Consider the following 3335-nt stretch of genomic DNA (forward strand, 5'->3'; position numbering starts at 1 on the left):
CCAGCTCAGGGATACCTTGTGGAAAAGCTACAAAGTAACTGGCACTACCAAGGATCTCAATCACTACAGATGCATGCGGAACATGTGCACAAGGCAAACAAGGCGTGCAAAAGCACAATATTACTCTGACAATCTCCACCAAAATACAACAAACCCAGCTAACTTCTGGAAGGTTATCAACAATATATTCCAGCCTCCTAACCATCAACAACCAAGTAATATCACTAAGGGGGATATTACTCTGACAGACCCCACTGACATTGCAAATGCATTCAATGATTACTTTGTGGGGTGCGCCACTAACTTATTAGCAAAACGCAGCCCAAACCACAAACCTGAATCTCATCCTGGGAGTACCCCTATAGTCCCACCCCCTCCCAACACTGCCCACAATTTTAAATTTGGCCCAGTATCTGAAGAGGAGATTATACAAGCGCTCCTCAAACTAAAACTAAGCAGCCAATGTGGACCTGACTTACTACAATCTAGGTTCCTACGACTTGGTGCCCCAGCCATTGCCAAACCAATTGCGTCCATAGTCAACTCTATCCTGTCTGTAGGCCATATCCCTAAGACCTGGAAAACTGCCAGAGTTGTCCCAATCTTCAAAAGTGGGGACAAACACACTGTCTCAAACTACAGGCCAATCTCACTTCTCCCAATTCTATCCAAAGTCATGGAAAAATGTGTCCACTCCCAATTAAGCGATTTCTATACCAAGACAAATTTCCCTAGCCAATTCCAATCTGGATTTCGTCCCAAACACTCCACCGTAACTACCCTGCTAAAAGTTTGCAATGAAATCCAGTGTGGAATGGAACGGGGACAACTCACTGGTGCAGTATTCCTAGATTTTGCAAAGGCTTTTGACACAGTTGATCATGCTATCCTGCTCAACAAACTCCAGAGCTCTGGAATAGGGAAGCTTCCTTTAAACTGGTTTCAGTCCTACCTATCAGGAAGATCCCAACATGTGTCCATCTCAGGCTCTAACTCCAACCCCCTGGATATTACCTGTGGTGTCCCGCAAGGCTCTGTTCTGGGGCCCCTACTCTTCTCAGTGTTCATTAATGATCTTCCCACAGCTTGTAAGGAAGCCTCAATACACATGTATGCAGACGACACAATCCTATATGCACACAGCCATAGCCTCTCTAACCTTCAACACATACTTCAGTCTGACCTTTTTGAGACTCGAAAACTGGATTTCCCAAAACAAACTGTTTTTAAACACTGACAAGACTGTAACAATGGTATTCGGGACCAAGGCAAACTTTTTAAAGCTTCCAGTGACTGAGCTCCTGATTCGAACGAACGCTAACACCACCCTAACCCGTCACTAGTTTTAAATACCTGGGCTTATGGTTTGACTCCCACTTAACATTCGGGATGCACATTGATATCCTGACAACCAAGACCTATGCCAAACAAGGGGCACTTTACAGGAACAAATCCTCCCTAAGTCTCCTGGTCAGAAAGCGTATAGCACAGCAGATGCTAATGCCAATTATTGACTATGGAGACATAGTATACGGCTCGGCACCTCAAACCCACCTTAGAAAACTTGACACCCTCTACAATTCAATTTGTCGTTTTGTTCTCCAATGCAACTGCAACACACATCACTGCGATATGCTCAAAGAACTAGATTGGTCAACACTAGTCTAGGCGCAAAGTTCACCTTTCCTGTCTTGCCTTTAAATTCTTCATGGGCAAGCTACCCAGCTATCTGAAAAAGCTCCTCACCCCTACCACATGCAGCACTTATCACCTGAGATCAGACTCCAAAAGACTGTTCATGGTCCCAAGGCTCAACAAAGTATCCGGACGTCTCCTACCGTGCACCCCAAAACTGGAACAACCTACCAAAGACTCTCACATCCACCACCAGTTTAAGTTCTTTCAAATCTAAGGCTGTCTCACATTTTAATCTGGTCTGTAACTGTTTCATACGCCCATAACATATATTTTCTTTAACTGTGCACGCAATGTCTTGTATATAATGTATACCCTGTTCATTTATGTAACTGTATTTGTAACCATGTATTATTTGTTTTACTCTGTGCCCAGGACATACTTGAAAACGAGCGGTAACTCTCAATGTATTACTTCCTGGTAAAATATTTTATAAATAAATAAATAAATAAATAATCTAATACAAGGGTTGCCACCTTCGACTGACGGCCAACCTGGATTTTTTTTTTTAAATGACAGTGTTGCCATGACAATGGGATGCTATGTAACGTCACGCGGCTTCAAGTTGCCATGACAACGTGGCACTGCGTGACATCATGTAGCGTCTCATTGTCATGGTAACGGGCGTCACGTGATGCTGTTACGTCACGTGACGTTCCTGTTGGCATGGCAACGCAGCGCCATTTGATGCCATATTGCAGTAGTTGCAGGGGGAGATGCCGGGAGACATTGCTGATGCGGGCACTATTGCTGCGTTAATGGTAAATGGAATTGTATATTACCTTACGTCATTTCTATTATTTATAACCAACGCTAATGGTAATTGTTGCAGACAGAGTCGTCGCTGATCAATATTAATTTATTACAATGGTTTATCTCGGTTTACTTTGCTTGAGTTAATTTAACAAAGACTCACACCTATGGAAAGACAACATGGGTGTTGTGGCAACACCTAGGCCCATATTATTATATATGCAGTGAATTAAGAGCCAGTGGGAAGATGGCATCTCCCACTGTCATACTGAATGGATGAGAGTAGCTGGAGAAAGAAGAGGATGTTTATACATGGGACTACATTTAAGGCGAATAACAATCTCACAAAATGTAAAGTTTGTGGAAAGCATCTTGAATCACTAGCGGCGGCGACGACAACATTGCACAACTCCACGATAGTGTCTGTGGAGACGAAACGCGTTAGAGCTGTACACCTTTTGTATGGTTTCTCGTTTTTTCATAAATAAATAAAAATTTTATTAACTTGGCGCTTGGTTGATTCTGAGGATTCGGGGAAGCAGTGACCACCATTTCTACCTTTTTTTACTCCACATACACAATATATATATTTGCTATATATATATACACACACACATATATATATAAAATATTTTGGGAACAACACACACACACACCACCCCCCCAATGGAGGACAGGACCAGGTGAGTCAGTGACCTGTACCCGGCTGCAGTAGAGACTTGGACTTGACTAGCGAGTTGGGGGCACTTGGGAGCGCTCCTGCGCGCGCAAGCACAGCACGCTCCACCGCAGTCGTCCAATCCTCTGCCGCCCGGCTCCTGTCATTGACGTGAGCGCGCCACTGCTCACTGCCGCCTGGCTCCTGTCATTCACATGAGCGCGCCACT

The sequence above is a fragment of the Ascaphus truei genome, chromosome 10, assembly GCF_040206685.1.
Source record: "Ascaphus truei isolate aAscTru1 chromosome 10, aAscTru1.hap1, whole genome shotgun sequence".
NCBI classification, from domain to species: Eukaryota; Metazoa; Chordata; class Amphibia; order Anura; family Ascaphidae; genus Ascaphus; species Ascaphus truei.